A 20183-nucleotide genomic window follows, 5' to 3' on the forward strand; every position below is an offset into this window, starting at 1 on the left:
TATATTATATAGTCCATAGTCATATTGCACTCCTGTTCACGGCTCCATTACTGTTTTTATACCTCTATAACTGATAACATGGTGCAAAATGGGGTCTACCCAAAAACATATTTTCCAAAAACTTCTTCGCCAAATACAGGTATTCATTATCCGGAAACCCATTACCAAGAAAGCTCAGAATTGCCCATCTCCCATAGATTCATAGAAAATAATACAAATTTTTGAAAATGATTTCCTTTTCCTCTGTAATAAAAAAAAGTTTCTTGTACTTGATCCCAACTAAGATATCATTAATCCTTATTGGAGGCAAAGCCAGCCTATTGGGTTTATTTAATAACTACATGATTTTCCAGTAGACTTAGGGGCAGATTTATCAAGGGTCGAAGTGAATTAGAGGGAATTTTCAAAGTCAAAAAATTCGAAATTCTAAGTAATTTTTTGGATACTTCGACCATCGAATAGGATAGTATGATTTCGAATTTACTTCGACTTCAATTCAAAGTAAAAATCGTTTGAATATTCGACCATTCGATAATCGAAGTACTGTCTCAACTTCAATACTTCGCCAAATTAAACCTGCTGAAGTGCTATGTTAGCCTATGGGGACCATCTACAACCATTTTCTAAGTCTTCAGAGATCGAAGGAAAATCATTCAATCGAATGGTTTTTATTCAACTGCAGGATTGCCAAATTTGTTGAAAAAGCTTCGAATTCGAAGTTTTTTAATTCGAATTTCGAAGTTTTTTGTACTTCTAAATTCTACCCTTGATAAATCTGCCCCTTAAGGTATGATGATTTAAATTAAGGAAAGATCCATTATCCGGAAAACCCCAAGTCCTGAGCATTCTGAATAACAGGTGCTATACCAGTACCTGGACCTGTCTCCATCTCAAAGCAAAAAACTGGATCTACTAGGGAGCTGGTTACCTTCTACAACTTGTCACATCACTGTGGGCACCTGGGAAACTGACAATATGTCTAGTCCCATGTCAGATTTCAAAATTAAATATAAAAAATTTAGTTTGCTTTGTTGACAAATGGATTTCAGTGTCTGCTGGAGCATTTTGAAAAAAAAAACATGTTTTCCCATGACAGTATCCCTTTAACATAGAAACCCAGCTAAACAAAGTTTATTTCATTCCTCAAGAGATTTCCCCAGGACTAAAAAATAGGAAAACCTTCTGGGGAAAATAACTAAAATTTTTCTAGAGGTAAACCCCTAAGAAGCAAATGTAGGCCACGTTTTGGCCAAGAAATCCTCCTTATACCTGTGATACCTGTGGAGGGAAGATCCTGCCATTAGAAATGCCGTAGAATTTCTATTCATAATGCCTTGGGTGTAGAACACCTACAGTTTGCTCCCTTGCCATTTGATATCACAAGTGCTCAAAGCATTTTTGCAAACCTAATGGTAACATAACTGGCTCAAACTGTGCTCAAAGCATTTTTGCAAACCTAATGGTAACATAACTGGCATACCTCAGAAACTAGGGTGTGACTTAATCCTCCTTATACCTGTGATACCTGTGGAGGGAAGATCCTGCCATTAGAAATGCCGTAGAATTTCTATTCATAATGCCTTGGGTGTAGAACACCTACAGTTTGCTCCCTTGCCATTTGATATCACAAGTGCTCAAAGCATTTTTGCAAACCTAATGGTAACATAACTGGCATACCTCAGAAACTAGGGTGTGACTATAGCTTAAGAATAAACTCTGAAGAACCACAGCAGGTGCTGATGAAGGATATTTATATCCGAAACATGTTGTGAGAAATAAATTACACTGAATTTGCTGTGGTTCTCCAGAGTTTATTCTTAAGCTGATTTGGAAGTTGTGGCTGGACGGGGTTACTACTCTGTTGGAGATACCCTGAAACACATGGGGGCAAATTTACTTACCTCCGGAGTTGCGCCAGCGTTGACTTCCCGGCACTCTGCCAGGTGTAGATTCGCCAGGGCTGTGGGAAATTCACGAAGATCCGAAGTTGCGCACAAGTTACCAATCGTTTGCAAAGTTGCCCTAGAGATGTTACGATCAGCGGTTCGAAGTTACGCTAGCGATCGGAAATTTGTATACGCCGTGCAGTTAAAGTACAATGGCCGTATATGCAGCAGAAAACACATTACACTACACAAGGCCAGGGAACCTTAAAGGGATACTGTCATGGGGGAAAAAAAAAATCAAAATGAATCAATTAATAGTGCTGCTCCAGAATTCCAGAATTCTGCACTGAAATCCATTTCTCAAAAGAGCAAACAGATTTCTTTATATTCAATTTTGAAATCTGATATGGGGCTAGACATATTGTCAATTTCCCAGCTGCCCCAAGTCATGTGACTTGTGCTCTGATAAACTTCAATCACTCTTTATTGCTGTACTGCAAGTTAGAGTGATATCACCCCCCTCCCTTTTTGCCCCAGCAGCCAAACAAAAGAACAATGGGAAGGTAACCAGATGAAAGCTCCCTAACACAAGATAACAGCTGCCTGGTAGATCTAAGAACAACACTCAAAAGTAAAAACCCATGTCCCGCTGAGACTCCTTCAATTACATTGAGAAGGAAAACCAGCAGCCTGCCAGAAAGCATTTCTCTCCTAAAGTGCAGGCACAAGTCACATGACCAGGGGCAGCTGGGAAATTGACAAAATATCTAGCCCCATGTCAGATTTCAAAATTGAATATAAAAAAATCTGTTTGCTCTTTTGAGAAATGGATTTCAGGGCAGAATTCTGCTGGAGTAGAACTATTAACTGATGCGACATGTTTTCCCACAACAGGATCCCTTTAATGTATTCAAAAGCCCTACACATGTGCCCACAGTGTAGTTTAGGTGCCATATGTTATCACATATAGGGGGGAAGGAGGGCCCCCTAAAAAAAATTTACGAACTTTTTCAGCCTATCACCCTTAAAAAAGTAAAAGACGCCAGTGTTTTTTGGGACTCAAAAAAAATTTCAACTTTTTTTTAACCAAGTCCTATCTACTCTATTGCACTTCGCCTGGTCTGAGGTGGTGAAGTAAAGTCTGGCGCAAGAGGTAACGTTCACGAAAATCTGCAACTAAGTGAATTAGCGTAGTTACGTCCCTTTGCCAGAGCGCAACTTTGCCTGGCGTAAGGGTGCGAAGTAGAGCTAGAGTAGGTCCACTTCGCTAGTGAATTTATGCCAGCACCCGTTAGTAAATCGGTGAAGTGGCAAAATGACGTAACGCTGGCAAATTTTTGTTAGCATTAGCCACTTCGCCCTTTAGTAAATTTGCCCCGTGGAGTGAGGGACCACCAAAAATTTATATTGGTATAACTATAGCCCCTTACTTGGAGGATTGTCTTATAAAGGCAGACTCAGAAGAAACTTTTGAAATCATCTGAGTTCAGGCTCTCCAAAGGTTACCACACCCTGGATAAAGTCGTAGGGATGCTCCTAGATACAAGAAAAGCATTCCTTTGACAAGAACAAAATCTTGAAGTTTGAAGGAAATATGTCTTTATCATCTGCCTTGATATTGGTACAGCTACATAACTCTCTCTTCAATGCTGCCATGGGCAGCACATTTTTATCTCCCTAACAATTACAAGAGGCACTGCATTTTTATTATTTTTTTGTCTGTGTATATTTACTAATAAGAAATCAGTGCTTCAAGCTTGTTTGATGTAGGACTTTATAGGGAGGGTGTGTGTTTGTTTGTTTTGAGATTGTATTTGAGATTGTATTTCTTTCTGGATGCATAGTTGGCCACAGGGACATAAATGAGTGTTTTGTATGTCTCTGCCCATAATGTCTTGTGTGAGAATTAAACTCTAATTTTTGGTATTGTACGTGGCACGAGGCAAGCAAATACTTAACAGGTGCAGTGTTGAGACTGCACCCCTCCCCTCTGACCCAACCCAGTACCTCCTTCCCCAATGATACACAAACACCTAGTTTGGATTGAGATGGCTGCAATTACCAAAGTACTAACCATAAATTAACATGTATAACATTTACAACTTCTAACAAACCGTTTGTATGACTGACTCTGCCTTAACTGCAAAGATTGGTTCCTGCTCCATTTTACCCGAGCCCTAAACTGGGCTGCCTACCTTCCCATGAGGACCCCGGCATACCAGGCTACTTCCACTCGCTGTGAAATACCCCATTTTAACTTCCCCTGGGGCTCCTTGAAAGGGTACCCTCCGCCAACTGCGACAACAAACACACCCCATCTCACAAGGGAGGGTGGGATGCTGCCAGCTGATGCTTCCACGTATTCTGTGTAGCTCTGCCTCCTTCTGCGAAGCCCGGGAACCTGCCAGCCAATCCCAGCACCCCATACAACAAAGGGGGAGGGGTGCTTCTCCTGACCCCATCAAGTCCCTGCTTCCCTATTCTACAGATCATTGGATCCCATTCTGTTTTTAGAAGGCTGTATTTCTGGCACGTGAATGGCGTTTTGGCTTCTCTGCTTAGCTTAATTACAGGAAGTTGCCTTTGTTACTGAGGGGAAAGAAATCTAAGTTTGCTTACTTTCTCCATTTTTATTTAGTCAAGCCTAAAGTGTCAAAATAGACTGTATATTTGTGTCAACTGATGTCATTTATTATTACAAGAAAATTATTTTAACAAATTAAAGTCATGCTTTTCCATACAGATCCAAGCATTACTATTGAAAAGATCCCATTGGGGGACGATTGCTCCAAGCACGTTACTCTGAGCATCTGATGCTGTGATGTTCTTACAAAATATCTCTGTTCAAAGTAATGAAAATGTTTGGTGTTGATGCTGAAAAGAACTTAAATTCAAAGGTGGTTTGCCTAATTATTTCTTATCAAATTGCTTCTTTATATCTTGTGTCTTTATATGTAAGAAGATACTTCCAGCTTGAAGAAATGCCCTTCAGCAACATAAGATTGTGAGGAGGTTACAAGGTGCTCATTTGCACACAAATAGCCATTAACAGATGAATTCCCAGAGGTCCTGTGGGGCATGTTAGCCGTGCTGACCTACTTAGCTAGTTTAAATTTGTTTTACAGAAGTATTATTATAACTCCATCCCTGGTACTTATACATTGTGATTAATGCAAGCTTTACAAAACAATTAAAGCTTAATTATGGAATTTGCTTTCTTGCTATTGGATTGTTATTATCACACCAGGCATAAGCCTAAAGTATTAAAAGATAACCCATTGCTTTAGTTGTTTGGAAAATGTAACAAAAGAAGGGCATCTGTGCATAGTGTTCATCCTCCTATAACAAGCAAAGATGCCAATGTAAAGGTTTTTATAGGAATATTCCACAAATCGGGAAATCATTTTAGCAATGCTGTTAGAGGCATTGTTTTTAGGGATGGGCGAATTTTTTCGCCTCGTTTCGCTGAAAAAATGACGCCCATAGACTCGTATGGCAGCGTGCGTCAAAAAAAAAAAGACGCGCGTCAAAACAGTTTCGCCGCGCGACAAATTTTTTTTGACGCCCATAGACTTTAATGGGCGTCTGCGACATTTCGCCGGCGGCGAATTTTTGGCGAAGCGAAACGGGTCAAATTCGCCCATCCCTGATTGTTTTATTTTTTTCAGCCTATTCACTAAGGGAATTAGAAAATGGTGTGATTTTGGGCATTTCGCACTTCACCTATTTCCTTACTAAATATTCTGTGTCAAAATGCCTAAGATTGTACTATATCCTTGATGTAATAATAACGTATAGGGCAGATTTATCAAACATCGAATGTAATTCTTTATGACGATTCCAAATTTCTTTTGAATCCAAACTTTCGCATTTGAGTAATATTTTCAAAAACTCAAATGTCTGTGAGGTAATAAGAAAATTGAAAATGTAAAACTAGTTTTTTATCCAAAAACTCTATCAATTCAAGTTTTCAGGACATAAAGTTGATCGATTTCAGTTTTTTTTCGGAAAATGAACTCGATCATTAGAGGTTTTTTCCTGTCGCTTTTCATGCGAGTTTTTGACATTCGCATTCTTCCATAAACACACAAACGTTGGAAATTCGAGTTTATCCAAGATAGAAAAACCCTCACACAACTCACAAATTCAATTCCTGATAAATGTGCCCCCAAATGTATACTTTTTCTGCTTTTTCTGTGTTTAATTATTGCCTTAGAATTCAGTATTGTCAGATTGGCTTGCCCCAACTTTATAATCTCAGCTGACTTGACTGTGGATTTTACAATATCCTTACAGTAATGGCACATGAGTGTGGCAGTGAATCATAGTCATGAAAATATTTATGCCTATTCATGTGAATTTGAAACCTGTCCTTGATTAAATGCTGCACCAGTGTTCTGCCCATAAATCTTATACATGCCCTTGATGTAAATCCTGAATAAATAGATTAGGATTTGGGTTCAGTTCTCGGTCTAGCTGGGTTTTTTGTATGCTTTATGTAGAAATTGTACCCCTTACTGTGAAATAAAAGGTTATTCGAAGTTACAGAGGATTTGAGAACCATATAAAGGCAAAGGAAATACTGTATCTTCAGATGTTCCAGTAAGGCTCTTGATACTACAATCCTCTGTTAGATGCACTTGTACTTTGATTTAGGATTTATTCAGTGCCGAAGAAACCACAAGAAACAAAAGCCCGCAGGAAACCGGCATTCTGACAGCCATAAATAACTGCGATCTATCATCTTCCTTATTGTACTTTTTTTTTTACTCCACAAACTGATAATTGTTTAGCAACAGATATGACAACTAGGCATCATATGTACCATAGCAGGGTTTTCTTAAATGTCATACAGTATAGGGGGTTATGTGATAAAAGACACTAAGTTTGCCCAAGTGCAGTAACCCATAACAACCAATCAGCAGGTAGAATTTACCAATCACCTATTTAAAAGCAAAAACCTTATTGGTTGCTATGAGTTACTGCTACTGGGCAAACTTAGTACCTTATATTACATATGGGGGATAGTCTGAAAAATCAAGCATAAGGAATAAAGCAAAAGCCATTGGCTGCCATCATTATATGTAGGCTGGTTATGTGGTGGAGCTTTTATGGCAAGAGTGCTGCACAGAGTGGCCAGTAATCCTTAAAAATCTGCTGCATCTACTGTGGTATTGCTTTGATCATATAGCATGAAAGGATGGGATGGATCAACTCAGGTCTAAATGAGATTACAGCTGGTTTGTCTGCTTATCTACTATAATGTCAACTCATGTGGCTTTGCACTTCCTAAGGGGGTTTTAACAGAGAGTTTATCAAGGACCATGCGTTTCCTAAACACAGGCAGAATAATCCATCCCAGCCTGCTGTGAGCCTGAGGATGAGTTAAAGAAAACATTTCTCCCACTCATTCTAAAACCCTGTATTCTACAGAACCTGAACAAATTAACTTCTGAACAGGTTCATTCTTTGGGAAAATGCTCATATTTTTGAGGTTGGCTGCAAATATTTTTAATATTTTGGTGTATTTTCTTTTTAAAAAAGGAAGGACTTGTCCAAGAAATATTATTTATGCATTTATCTACCCCCACAAAAGCCTGCTCAGTAAAGCTATAAATACAGTACTTATTTATAGTGCACCAGCATGAAATAAGTAGTTATCTTTTATTTTTATAACACATGTTTAGCAACCATTGTGAACTCTCTGCTATGTGAACTTCCACAACAATAGAAACCATAGGCCATAAAATAGATTGCGTTAAAATAAATAATTACAGATCCTTTTCTATAATCTTAACTGAGAAAAACAAATTTTACTTACACTATCTAATTATTTAAATCTTGTTTCCTTCAATCGATTCAAGTTTTTTTAAAAAATTCAAATTCGATTGTCGAGATTTATCATACTCTGGCCCTTTAAGAATTAGAATTTGACTATTCGCTACCTAAAACCTATCTAATTGCTGTTTAAGTCAAGGGGAGAGGTCCAGGGATCAATTTGGAGCTGTTTGCAGCCTTCCTGACATTTGACTTTTTTTCGGAGAATCGAGTTGATCAAATTTGATTTGAATTTTCAGATCATTTCAATTCATCCAAGTTTTGAAAATTTGATTTTAACAATAAATTTCGATTGGTCTAATTTCAAATTAATGGGAGTTTTAAAAAAACTCACATAAATTCAAAGCTCGACCTTTGATAAATGAGTTGGGTAAACAAGTCTTGTCACAGACTATTCATAGCTGGACATGTAGCCAAAGGTCAATTTAATTGGCTCCTGATAAAATTGATTCTATTCTAGTGTAAGGTGGCCATAGACGCAAAGATCCACTCGTTTGGCGACATCGCCAAACGAGCGGATCTTTCCACGATTTGCCATTAACAAACATGTTTTGAAAATTTTGCAAAACAAAAAATTTGATGCTGGCGACAATCCAGAAGAAATGGTCGCCAGCGTCACTTTTTTTGTTTTGCAAAATTTTCGCCTGCTCTGTGAATTTCGCGGGAAATTGTGTGTTTTCACAGCAAACTTGCACATTTTGCGCTGGCGAATAAATTTGCAAAGTTGCAGCGAAAATTTGGCGGCATCAAAGTTTTTTTTAATTGAAAATTTGCAAAACAAAAAATTTGAATGGTCGCCGGTGTCAATTTTTTTGTTTTGCAAAATTTTCGCCTGCTTCGTGAATTTCGTGGGAAATTCTCAAATTCTCAAATTCGCCCATCACTAGTAGCAACCAAACACAGCATAAGCAAACATTTTATTAGTCGCCATGGGTTACTGCCCATGTGTAGATTTGCCCAGTGTTGATAAATGAGCTCCCTTGTTATAAAGACATTTTTAGGAAGGAGTGTATTGTCACTGTTAGCTTATGACCATACAAATAACAAGTGGTATCACTTGAAATGTAGTTAAAAACATTCAATACCTCAGTATGCAAAAGTTCTATATGTATATTTTCCTTTATGAATTCATATATGTAAAAATACCTTACCTTGCTGCATTGCATTGGGACAAATTGTAAGACTGCATGTGAAGCAGGTCCCCTGCTATAGGGAGAAAGAGGCTCTCTCTGAATCAGAATCTAGAATCAATCACATCAACCCAAAAACCATTGCAAATATTTACTTCATTGTACTGCAAAGATTATGACTCGTGTGTCAATGTTAATATTGTTCCTATGTAAACCCTTTAGCATTTGTAACACCGTTCTGTTATTTAACAACATAGAAGTAATTCATGTTCAATTAAGGTGGGAAAGAAATTACCGGTAAAGAATGATGCTCTTTTAGGTTATGACACCCTTGATAAATGCCACTATCTAGTGGTCACAATTTGTATCTGGTCAGATGATTTATTGTGTGACCTAAAAGCTTATGGGAAGCAATATTTTATTGGGAACTTCCAGTATCCCTGCAGCATATTTCATCTGGACATTTTATTTTAGTGAAAGATACATTCTTCCATGTGTAACTGTCCATTATGAGACAACCCCTGGCATTGCTCTGCTATGGAATTTAGCTTCTTTAATGTGACATATTTAAACATACATTTCACTGTACAGCAGGATTCTATTGAATAAAAGTGAAGGTTTTACATTTACCACCTTTCTGCTTATTAAAATTATCATGTCAATTTTGACGCCTGTGTCGCTTGCATCAATTTTGACGCCGTCGTTAAAGTAAATGGGTGCCCTAGTAATGATGCGAGTGACTTTTCAGGCGCACATCCAAAAATTTTTTGATGCCAGCGAATTTTCGCCTGCAAATTTTCGTAACGGTTTCGCAAATGTATTCACCAGCGGCAAATTCACAGCGAATTTACACCAGGTGAATTTATTAGCCCATCACTATTCTACATCTCTATTTTGGCACCAGGTCAGCATATGTGGTTGCCATCTTGCATTACCAGGTTAAGGTTCTCTAGTAGGAACCAAATATGTACAAGCCTTTGGGTGTGCCTGTTCAACACAGGAAGCATTTTTATAATTATTTCATGTATCCATTGTGCTGTGCATTATTTGCTTATAAGCTTCATGTACTACATGTACTAAGATTTCTTGTATAAATTTTAGAAAGGGCGGATTATTAAAGTGTGCATATACACTGTTCAGGAGTGAAGAGAGTCCCATGTATCTCACAGAGATATCAGAGCACTGATTGGTGTAGTTTATTTAACCATTCTTTTATTTGGGATGATTATCTGAAAGTTGACCTTTCGCTCACAATTCCATTTTGGTGCACCATCCATTCTTTCCTTCGGTTATAACAAGATAACCAGGCCCACCTTTTTTGAAAATGAAAAAAAGCCGCCATATGGTTTGATAACATTATCACTGTTAGGCATCGAACAATTTGAAAAAGTGGAACAGGAACAGTGGATTACATTTGATAATACAGTATATCTGTTTGTGAGTTTTTCTGAGTTTTTTAGTCTCACGTTTATGTTTTTGGCTCCAAACCACACACACTTGCTGTGAGTTACTGACATTACACCTGCATTACATAAGTGGCTAATTCCAGAATGAGTCCATACTGAAATACAGCAAAATGCTACGTTGAGCTCCTACTAGTCCAAGTAGGATGTTGCTCCCTTGACAATGCAGTTTTAAGTCATTTTTTTAAATTTGCAAGAACAGTATATTTGTCTTGAAGATGCCCAAGCCAACTTCTGGAAGGTACATATCCGGAGAACACCCTGTAGTCTGGGTTATTACAGCAAGCATCACTGCTAATCAGATACCACTACAGAAAAGATTTGCCCTTATTCAGAGCTAGGGAAGTGGTTCCACATGGACGTGGCTCTGTGTGACATCCTCATGATGCAGATGAGAGGCATCCTCTACCCAGATGTACCTCCACCAAATGATTTAAATGCATTGAATTCAAATCTTCATAGATTAATTTATAAAACATCTGTTTATTCTAAATACAGTATACAGGATACTTTAGCATGGCAAAACGTTGAACAGCACATATCTATATAACTATTATAAAATTAAATCATGATTTATATACTACAGTATAGGAAATGTGAGTCAATTGTTTTCCTGGTTCCTTTTTAATAGAAGTGGAAAGGAAAGGAAATAAACTCTTGGTAACTCTAGTAAAAGAAGTGGAAAATTTCTGCTTCCCTAAGTAGAAGTCATCTGTAAGGATCCGACCGTTTCTTATTTCTTTTTAATTAACTGTCACAGCACTTTTGATGGCCCTTTTATCTTTGCTTTTATTAGGGAAAAGTGTACACAAAATGACTTTTAGTAGATTTAAGTAAGGCAACCTTCAATAGCAAGCTGGCTTTTATTATAACTTGTCATGAACAATAATAATCACACTAAAATCATGCCCTTTAACTGAAAAAACATTGTCGTTTTTTATCTTTTTTCAGGTTTAAGCCAGGTAATTCATGGGGAGCCAAATAATATTGTTATAGCTTTTAGCTGGGTGCATAATATACAGTACTGTTATCTAATGCTAGTGGACACTTGTGTGACACCCAACTCTGTCATTCACTGTCAAACTGGTGGCTGCCCCCCTTGTGTGGCCCTCCATTGAAGTGTGGCTGCTGTGATTGCTAACCTTTGTGTAAACTTCAAAAGGTATCAGAACTGCACATCTGTAATCCCATATATTGTTAACATCTGCAATATCCTGCATTGATCACACCTCAGACTGTAGGAGCAGCACTAGCATTGTGTCACTGTATACAGTATGTACTGTTCCTTTTAGAGTGGTCACAATCAGTGTCTTGCCTGGTCCTGATAAGTTTCCCTGTCTCCTGTCCTACTCTACCCTACCTATGTGTGCCATACTCTGCCTGTCCAATTCTGTTTTATGTGCCAATGCCAGTGAGCATCAACCATTTAGTTTTTTTTGGTGTACAACCAATAATGTGCTTATGGTCTTAGCATTTCTTGTGATAGTGTGGGTGTTTGTTTAAAAACCGGGAGTGGTCAACATTGGCTTCCATTATCTACCCTCCACCATGTAGGCCAGAAAAATTCTGGCCCTCGGTACCATAGAAGTTGGACAGCACTGATCTATTATTTAGTTTTAAAGCAGCTGTTTTTCACTCAAAGCTCTTGGCCAGAATCTGGTTTCTTGCTATCAGACCCTCTTGAAATCATTACCCCATTACAAATTGCTCTGTCATTCACCATGCTGGAATCAGATAAGGACCAGGCCTGGTTCTGGCATTTATCAGGATAAGAGCAAGTGATGGTGGACCGATCTACAGCCAGTTATTCATAGGGTATTGTTGTTTTTAGTTTCATTGACATAAAATGAGTCTTACTTGTTATTTCTCTGAGCCCCTCTCCCAAAACTTAATTCACCTTTACCTCACCTCTTTTCTATACTGCTCTCCTGCTTAGTTCTAAGGCACACATGAGGGTTTCCCCCAATTCTTACAGGCAACATCATGGGCATTTGCAAGTTTTATGATGTGTTTTGAGAATGGGGAAAATTCAGTCTCCCCAAAAATGCCAGACCAGCAGTTGTGCCTGTTATTATAGGGTTGTTTTAATTGTACCTATTTTCTCTAACATAGGTATGTGTGATTAGGCCAGAAGGAAGTTTTGCAGGCCTTACATTTTGGCCACTATGGAATACAAGGTGTGCCAAATAAAAGTTAAATAGACAGGTGTTTCCCATCTTGGATTTTGTTAGGAGTGTCTGCAATACTCACATGCTCAGTGTGATTTGAGCAGCTGTTGAAAAGCTAAGCTTAGGGGTCGTTGCAAATCATCAAGCAGAAAATGAGGTTTGCCTGTCAAATAAGCTGATGCTAAAGGACTGATTATGAAGCTAATTGTGCTGGCTTTTAAGCTAATTTATTTCTAATCAGCCTTATATTGTGGTATATATATATTTATTCAGCATATTGTGCGATGGTCCCTAAGCTCAGTAAGTGACAACAGCACAAAGCTTGTGCAGTAAATCAGCAGAAAAGAAGATGAGGAGCTACTGGGGCATCAAACACATATGGAATACATGACCTGCATGGCTAATTAGCAATTCATTTAGAAGCATGCTGCAGACTGAACTGATGTATGTGCAGCCATAATCATGCATCTAAATGAATTGCTAATTAGCCATGCAGGCTGTAGATTCCATATGTGTTTTAAAGGGGTGAGGTGGCAACCCTAAGCAGAATACATTGTCACCATTAAATGAGGACTATAGCCTTCATGTTAGTCTTAAACTATAAAGATCATAATCATAATAAAGGCATAATAAAGGCAAAATCATAATAAAATGGAAATGTCGTGAAAAGAAGTGTTCTGAGCCCATAGTCAGACGAATGGCCCTAAACAAATCCAATACCAACAAGAGCTCTACCAATGAATATGCAGTGCTTTTTATTTCCTTTTCGTGACGCCGCTCAGGTCTGAAGTCAGTTTATTACTGTGTAGCATTATCTTCTAAACATCTAGGCAGTGACTTTCCAGGGCTTTTTATAGAATTTAATAAAGCAAATGTAATAATATAGCCAGTTCAGTAATATGCGCTCCAAATTGGCTTGACCAGAAGATAAATGGAAACAGCAATGACGGTGTGTTCCTCCGGATTGTTTTTAATAAGCATGTTATTTAGTTCATCAGCCTACTGCAGCAATGCTTTGCATCGGCCTCTGCCAGACACATTTGTTAATGCCTTTTCCCCCTCCCCCTTTTCAGGGAACATTGATTCCCTGCAGACATATCTCTATTAAACCTCTAGAAAGTCACAACTTCCAAATTAGATTAAGTAGCAAGCACAGTACTAGAGGAATCAAAGAAAATTGAGTGTATTATTGAATTCATGCCACATTGTCTGCAGAAGAGAGATGCTTTGTATAGTTGCCACGTTTGTCCTTACTGTACTAACAACAATATGATGGGAGTCATGTCCTCATTCTAAGATACTAAGGAAATGGATCCTGATACAGAGTGATAAACATAAATTGTCTGTGCAAAGCAGCAGCTGTCTTTACACTTGACTGTTCTACTGTAATCACATGTTAAGAGTCAGTGGGGCTCATTTATAAACACTGGAGAAATTTGCATCTGGGCAGTAACACATGGCAAACAATCAAATCATTGCTTTCATTGCTCAACCTGCAGCTGGCTGAACAAAACTAATCACTGATTGGTTGCTATGTGTTACTGCCCAGGTGCAAATTTGCCCAGTGTTTATAAATGACACCCAGTGTATTCACATGCACAATGATGAACCAGACCCAGCTTGTCACACCTTTTTACAGAATATTCATTTGTTAAATAAAACAAAATATTTTTTATTTAATCCAATGTCATTTTTTTGGAGGAGGGGAGGCAGGGGGAGCTAAGTGGTTGATGCAGATGATCAGACCTTTATAAAAACATGGCAAACAATTGGAAAGGTCCACATCAGTATTAATGCACAAGTTCCTGTAAAGCACACATATTCTCATCTGACTTTCCAAACCAGTATTTTAGTATAGTAGAATTAAATGTCCAGCAAAGTTAATTTTCTGACAATTGCAGTTTTTTTTTGCCGTAGGACGTACTGCCACACAGCAAACCCGCTCATACTGCAAAAGCATTCTGCTTGTACTTTGTGCTTCATAAGAATGTACTGTAAGTTGTGTTTCTCTTCAGTAACATTCATAACCGATGTGCACAAGGACACGGGAATACAAGCAGCCATGAGCAGTCCTTGTTAGTGAGAAAAGAGCACCATCTAGCTGTGGCCAGTGCTCTCTGGAGAAATTTCTTCCCCTTCATGAAGAACCCGAGGCTTTCACAGACACCCCTGTCCCAGCTAGCAGACACCGCTGCAGGTCTGTAAAAATGGTTTCTATGTCAATTTCTTCTGCTTTAGAGAAACAAAAACACTGCTAAAATACAGGATAAAAAGTATGTTGAAAGTAGAACCTACATGAAAAATGTTGCCATAGTCTTTTCCCTTTATCTGTCTTAGCAAGTTTTTTTTGTTATTTAAAGGAGAACCAAACCCTTTTTATTAAAATCCCCTACCCTACATAGACCCCCCTCCCTGATTCCCCCCAGCCTAGATGTTACCCTGGGTAAATACCCCTACCTCTTTACTTACCATTCGTTACAGATTCAGGGCATCAGAGTTCACGGGCACCATCTTCTTCTCTTCGGTAATCTTTGGGAAGAAAGTGGCGTGTTGGCGCATGGGCAGTTGGTGTAATCCGAAGATTACCAAAGAGAATAAGATGGTGCCAGTGAATTCTGATGCCCTGTATCTGCAACGAGGGGTAAGTAAAGAGACTTGGATTATAAGCAGAAAAGTTCTCTGCACTGCCTTTATTCACTGTGAATGCATTAAATCCTCTTCTCGGTTACAGCTATCCCAGCTTCAATCAATCAAATCATATAGTAAGAGGGGGGCACTCCAAAGTAGAAAAACACTGTGATTGTGTTTATTTAAAGAGTACTACACAACATGTTTCGGGTCTTACATACCCTTTTTGAAGTGTAAGACCCGAAACATGTCCTGTAGTAGTCTTTAAATAAACACAATCACAGCGTTTTGCAACTTTGCAGTGCTCTCCTCTTACTATATGAATTAATTGGGTCTTAAAGAGCACAAAATCTACTGCACTGCTCAACCACACTTTACTCAGTTGCTGACTACAAATCCCAGCATACTTTATCATATTGCCAAGGTTAAAGGAGAATTATCGCAAAAATGAAAATTTTATATAAGCTTCCTCACACTGAAGTGTACAATCTATTAAAAATTCTGCATTGTTTCTGAAATAATCACGTTTATGTTCACTATTACTATCTCAGCATCTGTTTCTCTTCATTTGGTCTTAATGCAGCAGTTAGGTGTCACATGAATGATCCAATATATCTTATAGGGTGGGTTCATTTTGCTAGCAGATGTATTAGAGCTCACTTAAATAACTGATTCCATTACAAACAAAATCTAACAAAATAACTGCCTTTTGCATGTAGAGAGAGAGGCTTTCTGGTGATTTTAATAGAGTGAGCTCTAATACATCTTCTAGGCAAAAGAAGCCCCACTAAAAGATATATTGGATCATTCATCTGACACCCAACTCCTGATAAAAAGACAGAATGAGGAGAAACAGATGCTGAGAGAGGAAACTTGATTATTTTTTTTAAAATGGTACAGAATTTTTAATTGATCGTTATTATAAAGTTTCTTATTTCAGTATGCTGAAGCTTATATTAAATTTTCATTCCGCAATAGTCCCCCTTTATGATATGCTGAGAGCTGAAGTCCAGTCACATCAGGGTTGTAATTTTAACAAGTTAATTACAATTACTAACTATATATCTAAACCTTTCATTATTCCACGTAACCAGCCAGTTAGAAGCTTTCTCTGTAAAAATAGCATAGTTTTTATATTTTTTTATTTTTAATACTTTCTTGCAGTGAAAATTATGGATGTTTTCCTGTGGAATTGGATACTCATCTTTCCAAGCACTGTCTGTTTGTACCTGGATGTAATGTGTGCTGCAAATCTATATTGACTAACCTGAGGGAACAGACTCTGAACAGAGGAAGTACAGAACAATGTCCCAATGTGATATTTTTCCATATGAATATTTAAGTTTTCATAAATCTGAAGGGACAATGTATTGCAGACACATTGCCTTACCTTGTTTTGCACTTTAGCTTGCTGTTTATTCAAGTATTTGTTATTTATTCAGACACATCAATCATAGAGCAACTTGGATAATTAACTCGACTAGTGTTCAGACTACCAGAAGTTGAAAAACTTGTACCAAAGGGCAGGTTTTACCTCTGTCTAACAAGCAAGATCCTAGGAGTGCACTTCTACAGTTCATCAAAGTAAATAAGCACCAAGATGTAAATACAGCTACTATAACCCATTATTGATACTTGTATAGCAGCTGAGGAATGCAACTCCAAGCACTTATTTCTCTACTTTAAACAGACCGTCTGTCAGACGTATTCTATTTTGTTTTGATTTTTTTTAGGTGGCAGGGGTAATGTATGGCAGCCTGCAGACTCTGGCAGAATAGTCCTGTCATGGTGTCAAAATGTCAGGAGTATCTGGGAGATGTTCTAAAGTATATCAAACCATATCTTACCAAGAAAGGCCCCCCTAAAGGATTGCAAATCACTCATATTTAAAATTTTTCATTCAATAAGAACAGTCAAAATATCTGATATTCCGGGGCATTAAAGGAGAATTCAACCCATAACTAAAAAAAAACCTACTCCCCACCCTATGAAGACCACCCTCCCTCCTCCCCCCAGCCTAGCTGCCCCCCTGGGGAAATGCCCCTAACTTTTTACTTACCCCTCGGCACAGATTCAGGGATCGCAGTTCACCGCAGCCTTCTTCCGGGCCTTCAGTAAGCTGAGACTGAGATCGGTGAAGTGGCGCATGCGCAGTTGGAGCAATTTACCGGTTTGCGACAACTGCGCATGCTTCAAAATGAAAGGAAATTGCAGAAGCACTAGAAGACCCGTAAGATCGCTGCAGTTAACTGGGATCCCTGAATCTGCACCGAGGGGTAAGTAAAAAGTTAGGGGCATTTCCCGGGGAGGGGGGGCAGCTAGGCTGGGAGAGGAGGGAAGGGGGTCTACGAAGAGTAGGGGGCTAGGGTTTGTTTTCTCATTTAAAGAGAAGGCTTAGTACCCTGATATGATAGTAATGTCCAACATGCTACCTTCTTACTGTTATTAAAGGAGAACTATTGTGAAAATAAAAATGTAATATAAGCTTCATCATACTGGAATAAAAAATTTAATTGATTACATTTAGAAAGTTTCTTATTTCAGTATAGTAAAGCTACAATTTGCATCTCTACTGCATTTGGCATTTCAACGCATTGCTATGGATACTCACTTTTGTGTAGAATGGGGGTCTGTAACGTGTGCCCAAACACTAAGCCATAAGCTAGGTGGTGTTTCTTTTGTTTTGAGTTTTCAAGACTGTTTTTTTCAGAGATCTATTACTTTTGGGAAGGAAAAAATTGATTATTATTATTTTTAAAGATAGAAAACCATTTGGTAAAACATTTGATACTTGGGAATTACCATGTTGAGTTTTCCTATCAGTTGGTATTGTAACTTATCAAATGTTCTGCCCTGACTTAAGTCCTGACTTCACAAAGAGTTTTTATTGTTTCAATAAATTAGATTCTCAGGCTTTGATTTTCCCTGCTGAGATACTTTGAGGGTAGCGTGGTGCTTCATGTGGCATGAATTCTAAAAACAAAGCACAAAAAAGAACTGCGCTGCCCCTTAGGATATACAGTGAGTACTAAGGCTGCACAGTTTCAGTGTGTTTCCGATCTGCTTTTTCAGGATGCATGGTGGGGTATTGGCCATTGATGCTAGCTACTTCAAACGCTCAGCAGCTAGTCTTCTGTATCATTGATTTCCTACTTTTGCCACATGCTTTGTTTCAGTAAGATAAGAATTTGCCGCCAGCCATGCTCTCCAATATCCGCGAAAGTCTGCGCCAATTTCTACAGGTGAGGACATTAGACATTCATTTTTCTTACATTGCCAGTGCCCTTACCTGTGATAGGGATGAAACAAGTCTCCAGTATAATACATTAACCCCTATTATATGTTCTTGCCTTTATTTTAAATTAAGCTTGTAAAATATATATGCAATGCTTGAATGGCATAGGATGCCCTGTAATGCTACTATTAAACATATATCCTGAGAATTGTATGTATATATGTAATAGTTAGTCCTATTTCAGCCTTTTGCTTTCAGTATCTCCCTAGAAAGAGACCTTCCAAATAATTGTCGAATGAATATTTACAGGTATTGGACCTGTTATCCAGAATGCTCGGGACCTGGGCTTTTCATATAATGGATCTTTCCGTAATTTGGATCTTCCCACCTTAAGTCTGCTAAAAAAGAATTTAAACATTAATCAAACCCAATCTTAGTTAGGAGCAAGTACAAGGTACACATGTTTTTTTATCTGTGTCCTTGTATATTTAAAAGAAATTCTTCATTAAAAACATAAAAATAATAGACAGTGTTTCACTTATTTTAAAAAAAATAGTATATATTAAAAAGCGAACATGTTTCTATGTACTGTTCCTATAAGAAACAATAGCAAGTTGTAGTTTTGTGTATTTGTTTAATGTGTATTTTCTCAATTGGTGATCTGAGTAGATTCATTTTCTCCTTTTAGGGTTTGTCCATAATATCACGTCCGTCTCAAGCATATGCTGCTTATACAAAGCAGCAGCTGAGAACGATTATTCAGCAATATTTTGGAAGATTCCTCCCTAGTGCACCCTCTGTTGCAACAGGTGGGATTCACGCCATGCTATTAGCATTGTGTGATTGAGCCAGCACACTGTACATCTTAGAAGGATTATAATGCAAGTCTTAAAGTGAGAATGTTATGTAAACTCCGTCCTGTAAGCAGTGCACCTTTATATGGCATCCATAGTATTTCTCTGTGTACGAGAAGTAATGTATAAGTATTTAACTTGCAACCTTCCTTCTTGTACTCACTGACAGCAGCCTCCTACTGTACCTTCACTGTACTGCAAATGTCGACTAATAGAGTTTCACATGAATCTGTCTTTTACGTACATATGAAAATCTCAGTGAATGATTTGAAAAAATGGCAAGCACATTAATGTCCCTATTCTATTTGTATTACTAAAGCGAGTCTCATAGACATATCTTAGATTACACTCATTATAATGATGCTGTGTTTTATTATTCATACTTCATATAGCAATTATTTATTTTCTTTGTAGTGAAAACTACCTTCAGTTCAGAGGTGATGCAGAAGTGACTCTTCCATTTGTGCTTGATACTGGCCAAAGGATGCGTATGATACATGCAATGTGTTTAAATACCCCCTTACCTTAAAATGAAAAAGTCCAATATACAGGTACACCTATACCTAACTGTAGTATAACTTGGGTACAGCAGAAACATTGAATAACTTGGGCTTTGTAGCATTACTCTTTTGGGACCATTTACTGTATGTGTTCAATGAAAAGGAAAAAAATTGTTTAACCGTGTGCACAACAAGCAAGTTTTCAGCAGGATTCAGATTTGGATAAATCCTCGTGCCTGGTTGAACTGAATCCGAATCACATGAATAAAATAAATATACTGTAGATCTAAAAAAAAAAAGTTTTGCAATAATATTTTTTCTTTCTTTAAAGGAACAGTTCAGTGAGAAAATAAAAACTGGGTAAATGGATAGGCTGTGCAAAATAAAAAAATGTTTCTAATATAGTTAGTCAGCCAAAAATGTAATGAAAAAAGGCTTCATGCTTTTCAGCTCTCTAACTCTGAGTTAGTCAGGAACTTAA

The 20183-nt window shown here is 37.9% G+C and overlaps 1 pseudogene; it reads left to right on the top strand.

Moving 5' to 3' along the window:
- The window catches only part of LOC108717428, a 29713-nt pseudogene extending 9982 nt beyond the window's left edge, over positions 1-19731 (top strand).
- The last annotated feature ends 452 nt before the right edge of the window (positions 19732-20183 follow it).

The sequence above is a fragment of the Xenopus laevis genome, chromosome 5S, assembly GCF_017654675.1.
Source record: "Xenopus laevis strain J_2021 chromosome 5S, Xenopus_laevis_v10.1, whole genome shotgun sequence".
Taxonomy (NCBI): Eukaryota; Metazoa; Chordata; class Amphibia; order Anura; family Pipidae; genus Xenopus; species Xenopus laevis.